Source organism: Cyphomyrmex costatus, unplaced genomic scaffold, assembly GCF_001594065.2.
Source record: "Cyphomyrmex costatus isolate MS0001 unplaced genomic scaffold, Ccosl1.0 scaffold33, whole genome shotgun sequence".
Taxonomy (NCBI): domain Eukaryota; kingdom Metazoa; phylum Arthropoda; class Insecta; order Hymenoptera; family Formicidae; genus Cyphomyrmex; species Cyphomyrmex costatus.
This window is the reverse complement of record NW_017277450.1, coordinates 385,809-393,075: the sequence shown is the minus strand read 5'-3', so window position 1 is coordinate 393,075 and position 7,267 is coordinate 385,809.

The window sequence follows — 7,267 nt, the reverse complement described above, 5'->3', positions numbered from 1 at the left end:
CCAGCAGCGAGAGAGGCGGAAGAGCGGCGGCGGTGGGACGTGCACTGTATCGTCGACGGACATGAACGAAGATAATACGCCCGGCCATAAATCATACATTTAACGCTGAAATTCGGCCGTAATAGCTTCCATAAATGGAGCGCATTGCACGTCCCGATTCCCCGTCACCCTCCTCACCCGCCGATGCCTGTTAACCATTCATCACCCGAGTTATGTTGATTTAAGTAGGAATGCCGGTTCGCTCCCGATGTATTCCGCATTCCCTCCAGCATTGCTCATCTGGAAGCTGGCCCGACCAAGTGCGGACTATCCACGTTGCAGAACGTGCAACGAATGACGTGCGCGCTCGTGGCGTGTTTCCGCGTGGGGTGCTTCCGACGAAATCGCGATCGAAGTACGTCAAAGGCAGCGCGTTTTAGGAATTTCAGGGCGCGCACGGATATTTTAGCGTAAAGTTTCAACGTGCGAAACTTTGAACAAATTACGCAAATGCGGTATTATGAAAAAAAAAAAAATTATTATCGCACCCGCGAGTCGCAGTCGTGACACGAATTATCAACGATACTATATCGGCTTGTATACGCTAACTATAAATTTACAAGTCAAAGTACACACACACACACACACAGTTAGACAGCTTGATTTTACTAAAACTATGTGCTTTTATCTGCCTGGCGCAGGCTCGAGTCCAAGATACTCTCAGTAGCCGAATACAGCCGAAAGTAGCGAGAGGTCGGAAGTTGTTTTGGTCCGAGTCTCCGATGAGCGCTTACGTTGGCAATTTCCTTCCCTTACGCGAGCCTGGCGAGCTTAAATCTTGATTACTTATCTCCTATAAGCCAAGGCAACGTTTCTAGTAGCTTGGCGGATTCCCCACCCTCGTGGCATCGTCTCTCGGACGCGCACGTTCGAATCCGGAAAGTTATCGTTTTCTCGAAAAAGAAAATCGCGGACTCTCTCCTATAAAAGCTGTAGTACCCAGCAAAGATTTACTTCCTGCCTTACTCTCACACCCTCTTCTTCTCTCTCTCTCTCTCTCTCTCTCTCTCTCTCTCTCTCTCTCTCTCTTTCCCTCCTATTTTCTCTCGTTCTCTCGCCTCCGTCTTTCTTTCTTCAAAGCCGGCAGAGTTTCGAATCTTAACGTCGAGCGTGCTGCACCATCGCCCGGATACCCAGTGCACTGCGGACCTGCGATTGGATATATCTTGCGACCTACATTCACCCCGAGCCTTCGTAATCATTTTCCCGCGGAAGGAAGAGCAGGATGGGAAGGTGCCTCGCATAAAAAGTTAACTCTTCATCTTCCATGAGCTCCTCCGGTTCACGTTATAATTCCACCACTGTCCGTACAACCCTCTGACGTACATCGGTCGTCTTACGATTCGATCGTTACCGGGAATTCCCCCAGATTGGTAGCATATATCAGAAATACGATCTCGGATCTCTGATCTCGTTTCTTCTTGAATCGGATTGGATTACGAACGTAATAGGAGCGTCATATCAGAAAGATTAATCGCGCGAACTTTACTTTTTTTTTTTATTCCTATGTTGATGGATACACGCGTTCTTCTCGTAACTTTACGATGTTCGATCGATTCGACGTTCTTCCGGCATGTAAAACTTAACGAATTTTCAAAATCCTACGTTCTTATTTGATTATATGACAGATCCAGATTACGGAAACAGATCGAGCCACGTCGAACGCACTCGAAATACGTTGGCTCATCGAAATAGCTAAACAATGGACGGTGAGTGGAGGGACGAGTGAATGCGTAGCTAAGGGTTACATCTACTCTGGCACGTACTCAACTACACACCCTCTCTAGGGATACTCAGCGAGATCGAGAGAGAAAGAGAGAAAGAGAGAGAGAGAGAGAGAGAGAGAGAGATAATCATCAGCTCGGCTGTTGTAAATGATACGCTGACAGACTTAGAAGCGTAACATCACGTCAACCTTCAACGTCATCACAAGCGTATCCCCAAAGACGCGTACTTGTGCTTCTTAGCAGGCGGCCGTTGAAGAGACGAGACGAGACCGAGGGCGCGGCGACCAGCCGTATAATGTTTTGTGTCAACATCCTTCGAGAATTCGCTCTCCCTCTAGTTTGCCTCAAGTGCCGCTTTTATTCACGTTCCGTCCTTCCGTCCAGTGCACCCGGTACTTTCGTGGAACAACGTAGTTGCCATTAGTTGTTCGAAGAGAAACCAGCGATGGTTTCCTTCCGGATGTCATCCGCACAATTAGATATTAAATATATAATATCTAGAATTTTTATATACACATAGAACTTCGCACAAAGACAGATCAGAATGAAAATATATAGGAATTTTGGAAAAGCTTTAATTTATAATATAAAAATGTCTTTTACGTTTGTAAAATATGTACAATTTTATATATTATACAACGGTTTTATATAGGGATGTTAAGTGAAAATTTACTTCGATTATTCATATTGAAATGGATTATTATAAAAAACAAAATGAAATATAAAATAAACGTTTCTATAAAGCAAATTTATGCATTTTTATTTAATTTATCAAAAATATGTCATGTTATACGTAAACCACAATTTCCAATATGTATTTTAAGTCTCTCTCTCTCTCTCTCTCTCTCTCTCTAGATATTTTCTCTGTTTAAATAAAATACGAGTATTAAATATCTCAAGTTTCGTATGACGCATTATTTTATAATACAGCTTAGCCGTTTACGTCATACGGTTCAGAAAAATTTTATCGACGAATAATTCGCAAATTATCGTTTCACTCTTCATAATTTCGAAAAGTCAGCGCAGCTAATAATGGTACCCGACAAACTTAGTCAGCACTGACTAATTACCGATGAAGAATAAGAAGATAAAACCCGTAAAACCCTTAGTGCTGCCGGCGCGGCGCGCGTAAATGGCGGAAGAGACGTCGAAGGGAGCAGGCTCCGCTCCGGAATCAACGCCTATTCAGCGGCGTACGATTCTTTCCGCGTCTTTCGAAGAGCGACGAAGAGAAGGATGGAAGAAAAAGTTAAGCTGGGATATCTATATACGCGTACAGAAACGGACAAAACGCGAACGACTGTGTGTTGTTATATATTGTATAGCACAAAGTGAGATGGGGAGATCAGAGAGAAGAATGGATGGATGGTAGATGTACCTACCACAGATCGCGATGGATACAGACGAATAGGATGGAAAAGCGAAAGGGGCGCGAAGGAGGGAAAATGAGGAGCCCTGTCTGTGGTTTGTCCGACAATGCAAACCGACTTTCTCATATCACTGTATTGTTTGCATTGTTCCAACGGCTCGCGCGGAAGAATTGTTAGTCATTATACGGTAACGGAGAAGTCAGAGAAGGTTTGGAAAGAGAGGGAACGGAGTTTATCCGCTTATTCTAACGGCAATCGTCATCATACTTCACTTCACGTCGTCGGACGTCCTGCGTGTAATTTCTCCAGGGCATAACGAGTAATTTTCATCGGCGACGTATTCGCGAATTCTGCGTCTCATCTTCGTGGACGCGTGTCGCCTGGAATGGGCGACAGAATCGCTGACGCATCGAACGAGAATTTTATTATATCAATCGTATATTTCAATTTAACATATATTCGCGCGACAATTTTGTGCTATTATGGAAGATCAAAAAACAAATGTCTCTACAAAGAGAATTCACTTATTGATTTATAAATTATTTGGTTAAACAAACGCCTGCATTATGCATTGTTAATGTAAAGATAAAACATGATTTTATATCACATGATTGAATTACGAAGCATGCAATTGGCTAATAAATCACTCGCGTGTGTGCATGAAATGTTGTTCTAAAGGAGTTCAATCGCCAACAGAATTATTGAAATGTAAAACGAATAAAACCTGTAAAACGGATGACACTAAAACGGATCGTGCAGTACTTTCCTCCTATATGGCATGACGCGTCGTACACCTTATCGACGAATTACAGGCATAAAATTACAGACGAACGCTTTTACAGTAGGGATAAAAAATCGCGACAATCGTCAGTTTTCGAGACCAATTAAATTTCAAATTCTACAACAATTATTTCATTATAATAAATGCAGAAAGAAACCTAAAAAGTCACCTTATAAGTCACTTTTTAGGTTACGTTATATGTATTTATCATAGAAATTAAGTACAAAAAATAATACAAATGATAAAATATAATATAAAAAATAAAATATTTATTGCACTATACATCTCTATAATAAAAAAAATAACTTATTATAACTTATAAAATAATTTTTCCGACTTTAAATAAATGTGTTTTTTTTTATAAATCGCAGTATGTTTTTATCAATAAAATTATTAGACGCACAGTTTATAAGAAATAAAAGAACTTTTTTAGTAAAGAGATCATAGAAGCAGCAGTAGTGAATCTTGGAAGATCTCGATTAATGTTATAATTGCAAATTTGATTTTGCGTTCTTGAGGTATAAATTTAATCCCCGTAACAATCTCTGAATCTAACCAGCGCGTCCAGTCTGTGCAGTGGATTATTAATCGAAAGTTCTCCACTTTGCTCTACTATTACATCGACTCTCTCGAGGCCTTTGAACTTGCGATCCCCACACTTTACGATTTTACTCGGCTTTACGCTTTACCTTTCGACTTAAAAGAGACCATCGTATACGAAATGTCAATGAAAATTTTGTTATAAGATAAAAGAATGAACAAAAATGAAAGGATTTTTACCTATATGCTAAAAAAAATCTAATTTTTGAAAATTTTGAACTTGTTTATCTCCTTCTCTCTGTGAAAAAAAACAGCATGTATTGAAACTATCATTAAGTTCTTATTATCGAGCTCACAATGAGATGAAAAATTGTATCGATGTTTTCGCGATATTCTAAATTTACAGCGACGTATCACACGATGTGCCACAGTAGTGGACAAAATTGGACAAAATTATCTTCGTTACACAGTAAGGCACACAATTCGGTACGTTAATTGCCTGCGTCAGCAGCGCTTGTCCATTTAATTGAGCCCCTGCAGTATCTGCGATCGAACGTTAATTATTTCGTATTACGGAATAGCTAATCTACGATTAGAGTACCGGCCATTATCTTGTCTCTGCAATCTGATTTCTAGTTGAGCAGCTTATCGGCGATGTTTTCGCGCGATCGCGCAACTATGCGGCGTACCAATGCGACGGTAGAAGATTAATGCACGAACCCATTTTCTCTTCCCCTTCCATGATACTTTAGTTAAAATATAAATACACTTCACCAAATTGATTCGTGAATGGTGGGAAGGTGATGCGGTAAACCCCATGGTATGCGTTAACTACTGAACTTTACACGATAAAGCTTCGCCATTAAATTCCGGTGCGTTTCGCGTTATCATCCGGAAATTTATCCACGTTACCGCATCAGAGATTAGCTAGTCCAGCGATAATATAGATAGTCTATGTTATCATGTATCGCGGCTCGAATAATATTAACATGCTCGTACAGTCACGAATCGTTGGGTGATTTTCGCGAAATTCCAGTAGGCGAAAACGGTTAGCGCACTCGAAAATTGTCGACCGCAAAACTATAATTACACCGTTACACCAAAATGTGTTTACGGGTTATCGATACGCCGCGCACCGGAGGGACTTGCGAAAAAAATAACCGACTAATATTCCAGCGTTTGTCGATCCGGCGATCCACCGTTTTACGTCCATTCCACCATGCAGGACGCGTTTCGTAAATTTGATGGATTCTTTTTTTCCGCATAAATACTGCGAGGTACATTTTTTAAAAACCTCAAAAGAAACGCACGGTATATTTTTCGGTCGGAAATTCGCTAATTCCGCGGGGTATGCGGTTTTTGTTCCGCCACGATTCTCCCCTGTGGCTGTGTGGCTTATAATGAGCGTGAAAGCTACCTTAAAACGAACATAAGTAGCGTCATTATTCGCTCGCGCTGACCTGCGTTATTACGTTAAACGCGCTTGCATATTTGGTGCGTAAAGAAAATAATTATATCGCGATACGTTAACTTGGTTAAATATACCACTGGCTGACCTTTCTATATTACAGGATTCCGCGCGGGCTCTTTTACAAATTTTTAAATTGTATCGCGTAAAACATAAATACCTCAAAAAACATAGTAAATACTTTTAACAGGATAAAAGCGTGCACGCCGGGCAATATTATTTTCCGCCCGTAACCGTGAATGAATACTTTTGAAACGCGATCGCTAAGTTAATTAAACTACGTTCATTCCACGTTGAAATATTTTGTCATTAACTATCGCCGCGTTTTACCTTTACATAAATAAACAGCTTTACGTAGCCCGATTATCCACACTAGAAACAGTTCCAACTATTTACCGCGAATACCAAATGATATTATCGTCTATTTTTCGGCTAGAGAGATATCGATCGGAAGACATAATGAAACGAAAGTGCGCTCGACGGATTTAATTGTCGCCGTGGCCGGTAGCTTCACGCTTCACGCACGAAAGCAGGTACTTCCTCTTCGCGCATTGTCAAAAGGTCAATACCTAAAATTGCTTCGCTTTCAGGTCCGATGCTTTTCATTCGTCATGCCTGCTTGTTTTATATCCACCACGTACAATTTTCCTACACGCCACGTACATTCGTGCTCGGAGTTAAACGACGTTTTGGGCGGTCGACTGTAAAAAAAAAAGGAAAAAACAAGCGTACATATTAAAGCTACACGGTGCTCTGCTATAAAAAAAATGGTCCAAGCGGCCATGCTGATTTTCAGTTTGCTTGCCAGAACGATAATTTTTCTCTTTTTCTCTTTTTAACCACAGCAACAACTTGACTCAAGAAAATTACGAATACGTATGTATATACTTATACATACATATACACACACGCACGCGCGCGCGTGCGTATATAGCATATTCTATATAGAGGTAAAGTAAGGTGAAAAAATCCTAATATAAAAATATCAAAGCTACAATAATTTTTGAATTATAATTGATTAAAGATAATTTGTAATTTAAAAACTATTATAGCCTCAACATTTTTGTCTCAATTTTCGTATTAAGATTTTCGTCTTAGAATGTTTAAAAGAATCCTGCAGAAATAATAATAGAAACTATAAAATGGTTTTTGACTTATAAGCTAAAGTTAGCTTAAAATTCAGAAAATTCAGTTTCAACGTTTTCGTATTGAGATCTTTATTCTATTTTACCTCTAAAATATGCTGTGTTAAAGTATTGTATAGTAAATGTGAGATATCTTGTGTACATATACATGGTGTATACCAAGTACGCTAAAAAATTTTAAGAGATTGCTCACACAA